The 12390-nt window shown below is 45.8% G+C and overlaps 1 protein-coding gene across 2 annotated transcripts in view; it reads right to left on the minus strand.

Annotated features, from left to right (window-relative positions):
- The window catches only part of LOC124253779, a 227888-nt gene that overhangs the window by 93223 nt on the left and 122275 nt on the right, over positions 1-12390 (minus strand). The gene's annotated exons all lie outside the window — the stretch shown is intronic.

Consider the following 12390-nt stretch of genomic DNA (forward strand, 5'->3'; position numbering starts at 1 on the left):
TGTGTGAGTTTTGAGAGTTGTGTGAGTTGTGAGAGTTTTGAGACTTGTGTGAGACTTGTCTGAGTTGTGAGAGTTGTGAGACTTGTGTGAGTTGTGAGAGTTGTGAGAGTTTTGAGACTTGTCTGAGTTGTGAGAGTTGTGAGACTTGTGTGAGTTGTGAGAGTTGTGAGAGTTTTGAGACTTGTGTGAGACTTGTGTGAGTTGTGAGACTTGTGTGAGTTGTGAAAATTGTGTGAGTTGTGAGAGTTGTGAGAGATGTAGGAGATGTGAGATATGTGAGAGTTGTGTGAGTTGAGAGATCTGAGACCTGTGTGAGTTGTGAGAGTTGTGTGAGATATGTGAGAATTGTGAGAGTTGTGTGAGTTGTGTGAGTTGTGAGAGATGTGAGAGATGTGAGATATGTGAGAATTGTGAGAGTTGTGAGAGTTATGAGACTTGTGTGAGACTTGGGTGAGTTGTATGAGTTGTGGGACTTGTGTGAGATCTGAGAGTTGTGAGAGATGTGTGAGATGTAAGATATGTGAGAATTGTGTGAGTTGTGAGACTTGGGTGAGTTGTGAGACTTGTGTGAGTTGTGAGAGTTGTGAGAGTTGTGTGAGTTGTGAGACTTCTGAGATTTGTGTGAGTTGTGAGAGTTGTGTGAGTTGTGAGACTTCTGAGATTTGTGAGAGTTGTGTGAGTTGTGAGTTGTGTGAGACTTGGGTGAGTTGTGAGACTTGTGAGACTTGTGTGAGTTGTGTGAGTTGTGTGAGTTGTGTGAGTTGTGAGACTTCTGTGAGTTGTGAGAATTGTGTGAGTTGTGTGAGTTGTTGTGAGTTGTGAGAGTTGTGAGATCTGAGTTGTGAGAGTTGTGTGAGTTGTGAGACTTGTGTGAGTTGTGTGAGAGTTGTGAGAGTTGTGTGAGTTGTGAGACTTCTGAGAGTTGTGTGAGTTGTGAGAGTTGTGTGAGTTGTGAGAGTTGTGTGAGTTGTGAGAGTTCTAGAGAGTTGTGAGAGTTGTGTGAGTTGTGAGACTTCTGAGAGTTGTGTGAGAGTTGTGTGAGTTGTGTGAGTTGTGTGAGACTGTGTGAGACTTGTGAGAGTTGTGAGAGTGTGTGAGTTGTGAGTGTGTGAGACTTGTGAGACTTGTGTGAGTTGTGAGACTGTGTGAGTTGTGAGACTTCTGAGAGTTGTGTGAGTTGTGAGAGTGTGTGAGAGTTGTGTGAGTTGTGAGACTTGTGAGACTTGTGTGAGTTGTGAGAGTTGTGAGAGTTGTGAGACTTCTGAGAGTTGTGTGAGTTGTGTGAGTTGTGTGAGTTGTGAGACTTGTGAGAGTTGTGTGAGTTGTGACAGTTGTGTGAGTTGTGAGACTTCTGAGAGTTGTGAGAGTTGTGTGAGTTGTGAGACTTGTGAGTGTTGTGTGAGTTGTGAGAGTTGTGTGAGTTGTGAGAGTTGTGAGAGTTGTGAGAGTTGTGTGAGTTGTGAGACTTGTGAGTTGTGAGAGTTGTGAGATTGTGTGAGTTGTGAGACTTGTGAGACTTGTGAGAGTTGTGAGAGTTGTGTGAGTTGTGAGACTTCTGAGAGTTGTGTGAGTTGTGAGAGTTGTGTGAGTTGTGTGAGTTGTGAGAGTTGTGTGTGAGAGTTGTGTGAGAGTTGTGTGAGTTGTGAGAGTTGTGAGAGTTGTGTGAGTTGTGAGAGTTGTGTGAGTTGTGAGACTTCTGAGAGTTGTGAGAGTTGTGAGAGTTCTGTGAGTTGTGAGAGTTGTGAGAGTTGTGTGAGTTGTGAGACTTCTGAGAGAGTTGTGTGAGTTGTGAGAGAGCTGTGTGAGTTGTGAGAGTTGTGAGAGTTGTGAGAGCTGTGAGAGTTGTGTGAGTTGTGAGAACTGTGAGAGTTGTGTGAGTTGTGAGACTTCTGAGAGTTCTGTGAGTTGTGTGAGTTGTGAGAGTTGTGTGAGTTGTGAGACTTCTGAGAGTTGTGTGAGTTGTGAGAGTTGCAGTATCTGCCTTGAATCTCACCAAGCCCTGCTGACAACTGACCCAGGACAATAGCGTTATTATTCTCCACACCTGAGGCAGGTAAAGCAAATGAGGTATACATTACAAGATACAGAGAGATATGTTTACTGCTGTGCACACCAAGGCTTAGCTTTCCCTTTCACCTCCAGGCAGTGTAGGACTTCAAGCTTACAATTGTAACCACAAATTTACAAAACATACGTTATCATGATCATCAAGCAAGACACAAATTCCTCACTTCTATTCACATCAGCTGGAAGCATGAAAACTCACTGAGTGGAAAATGTCAGTGTTTGGCACAGGCATACTGCTGATCTAGATGAAAATCTGCAGCTCACGCAGGACTACACACATTGTACACTGGGACAATATAACCCTTTATTTGCCACCAGGGTCATAGAAAGGGGAGATGGACATCGCTGCGTGCCTCCATATATACAAACTAGGTCATATCAACCATATATGAATGCTTATGTACAGTCTACCCTGGGTCGGCCATACAGGTCCTGTATACTGAGTACACTGGGTCTGCCAAACAGGTCCTGTATAATCTGTACCCTGGGTCGGCCATACAGGTCCTGTATACTGTGTACCCTGGGTCGGCCATACAGGTCCTGTTTACCGTGTACACTGGGTCGGCCACACAGGTCCTGTATACTGTGTACCCTGGGTCGGCCATACAGGTCCTGTATACTGTGTACACTGGGTCGGCCATACAGGTCCTGTATACCGTGTACCCTGGCTCGGCCATACAGGTCCTGTATACTGTGTACCCTGGCTCGGCCCTACAGGTCCTGTATACCGTGTACACTGGGTCGGCCATACAGGTCCTGTTTACCGTGTACACTGGGTCGGCCATACAGGTCCTGTTTTCAGAGTTTCCCCCACTGTCTTTTGTGCTACTAAAAGTTTTAAAGTCTAAATCTTCCATTGATTTAAGCATTCTTCCAACATTTTCAGTTTGTAAAGAGAAAAACCCAGCTTCACAGTGAGAGAAAAGAGATGCCATTTGATTGTGAAATCCTGGGTAACCAATCACATCAAGGCTGTGGCCTGGGAAGATGCGCCAAGTCACATCTGCTGTGGTCTGGGAAGATGCACCAAGTCACATCTGCTGTGGTCTGGGAAGTCATGCTGTGGTCAAGTCACATCTGCTGTGGTCTGGGAAGATGCGCCAAGTCATATCTGCTGTGGTCTGGGAAGATGCGCCAAGTCACATCTGCTGTGGTCTGGGAAGATGCGCCAAGTCACATCTGCTGTGGTCTGGGAAGATGCACCAAGTCACATCTGCTGTGGTCTGGGAAGATGCGCCAAGTCATATCTGCTGTGGTCTGGGAAGATGCAGCAAGTCACATCTGCTGTGGTCTGGGAAGATGCGCCAAGTCACATCTGCTGTGGTCTGGGAAGATGCGGCAAGTCACATCTGCTGTGGTCTGGGAAGATGCACCAAGTCACATCTGCTGTGGTCTGGGAAGATGCAGCAAGTCACATCTGCTGTGGTCTGGGAAGATGCGCCAAGTCATATCTGCTGTGGTCTGGGAAGATGCGGCAAGTCACATCTGCTGTGGTCTGGGAAGATGCACCAAGTCACATCTGCTGTGGTCTGGGAAGATGCACCAAGTCACATCTGCTGTGGTCTGGGAAGATGCACCAAGTCACATCTGCTGTGGTCTGGGAAGATGCGCCATAGCTGTGGTCTGGGAACATCTGCTGTGGTCTGGGAAGATGCACCAAGTCACATCTGCTGTGGTCTGGGAAGATGCAAGTCAATCATCTGCTGTGGTCTGGGAAGATGCACCAAGTCACATCTGCTGTGGTCTGGGAAGATGCACCAAGTCACATCTGCTGTGGTCTGGGAAGATGCACCAAGTCACATCTGCTGGTCTGGGAAGATGCACCAAGTCTGCTGTGGTCTGGGAAGATGCGGCAAGTCACATCTGCTGTGGTCTGGGAAGATGCACCAAGTCACATCTGCTGTGGTCTGGGAAGATGCACCAAGTCACATCTGCTGTGGTCTGGGAAGATGCACCAAGTCACATCTGCTGTGGTCTGGGAAGATGCACCAAGTCACATCTGCTGTGGTCTGGGAAGATGCACCAAGTCACATCTGCTGTGGTCTGGGGAAGATGCTGTGGTCAAGTCACATCTGCTGTGGTCTGGGGAAGCGCAAGTCACATCTGCTGTGGTCTGGGAAGATGCACCAAGTCACATCTGCTGTGGTCTGGGAAGATGCGCCAAGTCACATCTGGTCTGGGAAGATGCACCAAGTCACATCTGCTGGAAGATGGGAAAGCACCAAGTCACATCTGCTGTGGTCTGGGAAGATGCACCAAGTCACATCTGCTGTGGTCTGGGAAGATGCAGCAAGTCACATCTGCTGTGGTCTGGGAAGATGCACCAAGTCACATCTGCTGTGGTCTGGGAAGATGCACCAAGTCATATCTGCTGTGGTCTGGGAAGATGCGGCAAGTCATATCTGCTGTGGTCTGGGAAGATGCGGCAAGTCATATCTGCTGTGGAAGTCAGATTTTGATGCTAAATCAAGCTTCTATCCCAGAAGTGGTTTAAGCCTTCAGTGGAAGAATCTGTTGAATCAGTAAAGACTTATAACATCCATATTCTTCAGTTCTGAGTAGATGTTTACATATTATTCCATCAAGGCTGTGGTCAAACAAAACCAACGGATAAATTCAGCAACATATATCTCACACCGCAGATTGCTACAGTACATGGGTGTTGTTTGAGAGGGTGGTATACCAATAGTCCTGGCAACATATGTCTCACACCACAGATTGCTACAGTACATGGGTGTTGTTTGAGAGGGTGGTATACCAATGGGTGTTGTTTGAGAGGGAGGGGGGTATACCAATAGTCCTGGCAACATATATCTCACACGGCAGATTGCTACAGTACATGGGTGTTGTTTGAGAGGGTGGTATACCAATAGTCCTGGCAACATATATCTCACACCGCAGATTGCTACAGTACATGGGTGTTGTTTGAGAGGGTGGTATACCAATAGTCCTGGCAACATATATCTCACACCACAGATTGCTACAGTATATGGGTGTTGTTTGAGAGGGTGGTATACCAATAGTCCTGGCAACATATATCTCACACCGCAGATTGCTACAGTACATGGGTGTTGTTTGAGAGGGTGGTATACCAATAGTCCTGGCAACATATATCTCACACTGCAGATTGCTACAGTACATGGGTGTTGTTTGAGAGGGTGGTATACCAATAGTCCTGGCAACATATATCTCACACTGCAGATTGCTACAGTACATGGGTGTTGTTTGAGAGGGTGGTATACCAATAGTCCTGGCAACATATATCTCACACTGCAGATTGCTACAGTACATGGGTGTTGTTTGAGAGGGTGGTATACCAATAGTCCTGGCAACATATATCTCACACCACACAGATTGCTACAGTACATGGGTGTTGTTTGAGAGGGTGGTATACCAATAGTCCTGGCAACATATATCTCACACTGCAGATTGCTACAGTACATGGGTGTTGTTTGAGAGGGTGGTATACCAATAGTCCTGGCAACATATATCTCACACTGCAGATTGCTACAGTACATGGGTGTTGTTTGAGAGGGTGGTATACCAATAGTCCTGGCAACATATATCTCACACCACAGATTGCTACAGTACATGGGTGTTGTTTGAGAGGGTGGTATACCAATAGTCCTGGCAACATATATCTCACACCGCAGATTGCTACAGTACATGGGTGTTGTTTGAGAGGGTGGTATACCAATAGTCCTGGCAACATATATCTCACACAGCACAGATTGCTACAGAGTACAGTATATGGGTGTTGTTTGAGAGGGTGGTATACCAATAGTCCTGGCAACATATATCTCACACCACAGATTGCTACAGTACATGGGTGTTGTTTGAGAGGGTGGTATACCAATAGTCCTGGCAACATATATCTCACACCGCAGATTGCTACAGTACATGGGTGTTGTTTGAGAGGGTGGTATACCAATAGTCCTGGCAACATATATCTCACACACAGCAGATTGCTACAGTACATGGGTGTTGTTTGAGAGGGTGGTATACCAATAGTCCTGGCAACATATATCTCACACCGCAGATTGCTACAGTACATGGGTGTTGTTTGAGAGGGTGGTATACCAATAGTCCTGGCAACATATATCTCACACCACAGATTGCTACAGTACACGTGGGTGTTGTTTGAGAGGGTGGTATACCAATAGTCCTGGCAACATATATCTCAGATTGCTACAGTACATGGGTGTTGTTTGAGAGGGTGGTATACCAATCCTGGCAACATATATCTCACACTGCAGATTGCTACAGTACATGGGTGTTGTTTGAGAGGGTGGTATACCAATAGTCCTGGCAACATATATCTCACATTGCTACAGATGGGTGTTGTTTTGGTATACCAGTCCTGGCAACATATATCACACAGCAGATTGCTACAGTACATGGGTGTTGTTTGAGAGGGTGGTATACCAATAGTCCTGGCAACATATATCTCACACCTGCAGATTGCTACAGTACATGGGTGTTGTTTGAGAGGGTGGTATACCAATAGTCCTGGCAACATATATCTCTCACACTGCAGATTGCTACAGTACATGGGTGTTGTTTGAGAGGGTGGTATACCAATAGTCCTGGCAACATATATCTCACACTGCAGATTGCTACAGTACATGGGTGTTGTTTGAGAGGGTGGTATACCAATAGTCCTGGCAACATATATCTCACACCGCAGATGGCTACAGTACATGGGTGTTGTTTGAGAGGGCGGTATACCAATAGTTCTGGCAACAAACATGGACAACTCTTCCCAGCACAGTGGCAATCGAAGGTAAACAGGTTTCATAAAGCACAAGTGTGTCCAGTCCAGCTGACAAGTTGGTGAAGCATCCCTGTAATCCACCTGCCAACATACTTGCTGCTCACGTCACGTTCAGGAGATGCCAGAACACTGCCCCATGAAGCCCTGCTCAGAGGGACCACTGTTTGTCAGACTAAACATGGTCGTGTGTCTGTAAGCTGCTTACAAACATCACCCGGATGTCCCACTACGTCTATCAGTAACATATTAGAGAAAGACTGAAGGAAGACAGTAATCATAAGCCTTCCTATAACTCTGTTAGTAACCATGGTAACAAGTGCATGACAATTTGAGACATCATACCTCCTCTGTACAATGCCTTCACTATTCACACATTATAAAGGTCATGTAGAAAAAATCTGACTGTCTGATTGATCTGTTGCCCTCTTGTTTTCATCATACAAGTCAGCTCCATGGCTACCATTGTCATGATATGAAAGTCAGCTCCATGGCTAACAGAGATGTCATGACAGATGTCATGCCATGACAGTGTTTATTGTGTCTGGACATCTAAACCATATATTTGACATTACTGCTTTCATCAACTAAAAGCAAACCACAACTGATCACTGATGCTATTCTATATTGCAGCAACAAGTCCCAATCACCAGTTACTTACAACCCCCTTCAAACACGACGTAACTCCATCATAACTGAGTCTCCTCTGTCCCAATTACCAGTTACTTATAACCCCCTTCAAACACGACGTAACTCCATCGTAACTGAGTCTCCTCTGTCCCAATCACCAGTTACTTACAACCCCTTCCCCTTCAAAACTTCGAGTCTCCTCTGTCCCAATTACCAGTTACTTACAACCCTTCAAAACTCGACATCTCCATCATAACTGAGTCTCCTCTGTCCCAATCACCAGTTAGCCCTTACAAACCCCTAGCTCCAAACACTCTGCGCTCCATCGTAACTGAGTCTCCTCTGTCCCAATCACCAGTCACCTAGCCCCTTCAAACACGACATAACTCCATCATAACTGAGTCTCCTCTGTCCCAATCACCAGTTACTTACAACCCCTTCAAACACGACGTAACTCCATCATAACTGAGTCTCCCTCTGTCCCAATCACCAGTTACTTACAACCCCCTTCAAACACTAACCATAACTCCATCATAACTGAGTCTCCTCTGTCCCAATCACCAGTTACTTACAACCCCTTCAAACACGTAACTCCATCGTGAACTGAGTAACTCCATCATAACTGAGTCTCCTCTGTCCCAATCACCAGTTACTTACAACCCCCTTCAAACACGACATAGCTCCATCATAACTGAGTCTCCTCTGTCCCAATCACCAGTTACTTACAACCCCTTCAAACACGACGTAACTCCATCATAACTGAGTCTCCTCTGTCCCAATCACCAGTTACTTACAAGCCCCTTCAAACACGACGTAACTCCATCATAACTGAGTCTCCTCTGTCCCAATCACCAGTTACTTACAACCCCCTTCAAACACGACATAACTCCATCATAACTGAGTCTCCTCTGTCCCAATCACCAGTTACTTACAACCCCCTTCAAACACGACATAGCTCCATCATAACTGAGTCTCCTCTGTCCCAATCACCAGTTACTTACAACCCCCTTCAAACACGACGTAACTCCATCATAACTGAGTCTCCTCTGTCCCAATCACCAGTTACTTACAACCCCTTCAAACACGGCGTAACTCCATCATAACTGAGTCTCCTCTGTCCCAATCACCAGTTTACGACATAGCTCCATCGTAACTGAGTCTCCTCTGTCCCAATCACCAGTTACTTACAACCCCTTCAAACACGACACGTAACTCCATCATAACTGAGTCTCCTCTGTCCCAATCACCAGTTACTTACAACCCCTTCCCTTCCAAACTGTCCCAACACCAGTTACGTAACCCCCTCCATCATAACTGAGTCTCCTCTGTCCCAATCACCAGTTACTTACAACCCCCCTTCAAACTCCATCATAACTGAGTCTCCTCTGTCCCAATCACCAGTTACTTACAACTGGGTCCTCTGTCCCAATCACCAACACTAGCCTCCATCAAACTCTGTCCCAACACCCCCTTAACTCCATCATAACTGAGTCTCCTCTGTCCCAATCACCAGTTACTTACAACCCCCTTCAAACACGACATAGCTCCATCATAACTGAGTCTCCTCTGTCCCAATCACCAGTTACTTACAACCCCCTTCAAACACGACGTAACTCCATCATAACTGAGTCTCCTCTGTCCCAATCACCAGTTACTTACAACCCCCTTCAAACACGACGTAACTCCATCATAACTGAGTCTCCTCTGTCCCAATCACCAGTTACTTACAACCCCCTTCAAACACGATAACTCCATCATCGAACTGAGTCTCCTCTGTCCCAATCACCAGTTACATAACTGAGTCTCCTCCTCTGTCCCAATCACCAGTTACTTACAACCCCCTTCAAACACGACGTAACTCCATCATAACTGAGTCTCCTCTGTCCCAATCACCAGTTACTTACAACCCCCTTCAAACACGACGTAACTCCATCATAACTGAGTCTCCTCTGTCCCAATCACCAGTTACTTACAACCTCCTCTTCCCAAACACGACTTATGCCCCTTCCACTCCATCATAACTGAGTCTCCTCTGTCCCAATCACCAGTTACTTACAACCCCCTTCAAACACGACGTAACTCCATCATAACTGAGTCTCCTCTGTCCCAATCACCAGTTACTTACAACCCCCTTCAAACACGACATAACTCCATCATAACTGAGTCTCCTCTGTCCCAATCACCAGTTACTTACAACCCCCTTCAAACACGACGTAACTCCATCATAACTGAGTCTCCTCTGTCCCAATCACCAGTTACTTACAACCCCCTTCAAACACGACGTAACTCCATCATAACTGAGTCTCCTCTGTCCCAATCACCAGTTACTTACAACCCCCTTCAAACACGACGTAACTCCATCAGTAACTGAGTCTCCTCTGTCCCAATCACCAGTTACTTACAACCCCCTTCAAACACGACGTAACTCCATCATAACTGAGTCTCCTCTGTCCCAATCACCAGTTACTTACAGCCCCTTCAAACAACTCCCCCCTTCCCAAACACGACAAGCCCCCTTCAAACACGGACGTAACTCCATCATAACTGAGTCTCCTCTGTCCCAATCACCAGTACTTACAACCCCTTCAAACAAGCTCCATCATAACCTTCAAACCAGTTACGACGCTTAACTCCATCATAACTGAGTCTCCTCTGTCCCAATCACCAGTTACTTACAAGCCCCCTTCCAAACACGACGTAACTCCATTGTAACTGAGTCTCCTCTGTCCCAATCACCAGTTACTTACAACCCCCCTTCAAACTCCATCATAACTGAGTCTCCTCTGTCCCAATCTCCACTTGTAACCCCTTGAGTCCATCCTCTGTCCCAATCACCAGTTACTTACAGCGTAACTCCATCATAACCCCCTTCAAACTTACGCCCTTCAAACGTAACTCCATCATAACTGAGTCTCCTCTGTCCCAATCACCAGTTACTTACAACCCCCTTCAAACACGACGTAACTCCATCATAACTGAGTCTCCTCTGTCCCAATCACCAGTTACTTACAAGCCCCTTCAAACACGACGTAACTCCATCATAACTGAGTCTCCTCTGTCCCAATCACCAGTTACTTATCAACTGAGTCCCCTTCAAACACGACGTAACTCCATCATAACTGAGTCTCCTCTGTCCCAATCACCAGTTACTTACAACCCCCTCCAAACACTACGTAACTCCATTGTAACTGAGTCTCCTCTGTCCCAATCACCAGTTACTTACAACCCCCTCCAAACACTACGTAACTCCATTGTAACTGAGTCTCCTCTGTCCCAATCACCAGTTACTTACAACCCCCTCCAAACACAACTCCATTGTAACTGAGTCTCCTCTGTCCCAATCACCAGTTACTTACAACCCCCTCCAAACACTACGTAACTCCATTGTAACTGAGTCTCCTCTGTCCCAATCACCAGTTACTTACTACCCTTTCCTAGCACTATGTAACTCCATTGTAACTGACCAATATTTCCGAGAAGCTGAAGCCCATCCCCTGGAGCTGGTGGCCCTTCAGAAGATGTTTTGTTGGTCCGCTATCCTTTCATTTTACTTTGATGAAATCCTCTCAAAGCTAATTGCTTCGAAATGCAATTAGGTTTGAAACAATAAAACAAAAACAGTGATACGTGTTATTTTTGTTAGCTATCTGCCTCGGCCATTACAGCTGATTGATGTAGGAGCTGTGTGGCAGAGTGGGGTCTGCCCTGCGGGGACAGTCACGCTCCATCTCAATCATATGTTGACGTTCTACTTTGTTCATATCTTATCATCGATATAGTTGTCAAACAGATCATAAAACATGATGGAATCCTCTTAAACAATCCCTCTCCATGCTGACTTTGACAAGTTTAACACAAAGGTGGACTACCCTGGTGCCAGCCCCGCTTCCCGCCTGTTCTCTAGATTGGGGGTGATGATGGTGCAGTCTCCTGGGTGATGTCGGTTCTCTGTGCCCTGCACACCAACACCAGCAGCAAAATCAATAAGTCAAAATCCTACTGGGAATAAAATGATCATGCTGGATTGAATTTAACAGCTTTTGAAAAGAGACTGTTGTTTCACATTACATATATGGGTGAGGCAGTATACAAGACCGTAAGGAGGAAGTATGTTGAGTCAAGACCTCCGTGCCAGCAGACACTGGGGAGCTGGAGTGAGGAACAGATAACACAAGACAAAGACATGATTCGATTTGGACTGTACATCTATACTACATAGTCTAGTTAAAGATGTCAGTCTGGCTGGACAGACGTACAAAAATGTTGTTGGACGATCCATGATGGCAGTTATCATGATAAATAGTGTCTGAACCTGAAGAAACAGAGCAAGGAATCCATGTTCAGTACAGAAAATAGTGTCTGAACCTGCAGAAACAGAGCATGGAATCCATGTTCAGTACAGATAATAGTGTCTGAACCTGCAGAAACAGAGCACTGAGTCCATGTTTAGTACAGATAATAGTGTCTGAACCTGCAGAAACAGAGCACTGAATCCATGTTCAGTACAGATGTCTGAACCTGAAGAAACAGAGCACTGAATCCATGTTTAGTACAGATAATAGTGTCTGAACCTGCAGAAACAGAGCAAGGAATCCATGTTCAGTACAGAAAATAGTGTCTGAACCTGCAGAAACAGAGCATGGAATCCATGTTCAGTACAGATAATAGTGTCTGAACCTGCAGAAACAGAGCACTGAGTCCATGTTTAGTACAGATAATAGTGTCTGAACCTGCAGAAACAGAGCACTGAATCCATGTTCAGTACAGATGTCTGAACCTGAAGAAACAGAGCACTGAATCCATGTTTAGTACAGATAATAGTGTCTGAACCTGCAGAAACAGAGCACTGAGTCCATGTTCAGTACAGATAATAGTGTCTGAACCTGCAGAAACAGAGCACTGAATCCATGTTTAGTACAGAT

This window comes from Haliotis rubra, unplaced genomic scaffold (assembly GCF_003918875.1).
Source record: "Haliotis rubra isolate DU_JTF1 unplaced genomic scaffold, ASM391887v1 Scf551, whole genome shotgun sequence".
Classification (NCBI taxonomy): domain Eukaryota; kingdom Metazoa; phylum Mollusca; class Gastropoda; order Lepetellida; family Haliotidae; genus Haliotis; species Haliotis rubra.